Below are 420 nucleotides of genomic sequence, written 5' to 3'. Positions count from 1 at the left end.
ATTAGATTTTTTATTATATGTTATATTTTGAATTTTTTAAAATGACTTTAAATTACAAAAATGAGGAAACCTTATATGTTATATTTTTTAAAAAAACGACTTTAAAATACAAAAATGAGGACACCTTATATGTTAGATTTTTCTTATATGTTAGATTTTTTCTTAGATGTTATATTTTGAATTTTTAAAAACGACTTTAAATTACAAAAATGTAAGTTTTCTTTAAGTATACGAACATTAAAATGACAAGTATCAATTCGATGGTTGATTTGAAAGCTTTCAAAACCATATGAAAGATAAAATTCAAAATAATTCAACTGTGAAAACAATACTGTTCACTTTTTTTAAGAATGTGTTCGATGGAAAAAATAAGGTTTTTTTATCATAATTTGTGTAATGTCCAATCCGATCAACCCATGA

The sequence above is a fragment of the Brassica oleracea genome, chromosome C7 (genome assembly GCF_000695525.1).
Source record: "Brassica oleracea var. oleracea cultivar TO1000 chromosome C7, BOL, whole genome shotgun sequence".
NCBI classification, from domain to species: domain Eukaryota; kingdom Viridiplantae; phylum Streptophyta; class Magnoliopsida; order Brassicales; family Brassicaceae; genus Brassica; species Brassica oleracea.
The sequence above is the reverse complement of the archived record's forward strand: the minus strand, read 5'-3'. Positions refer to the sequence as shown.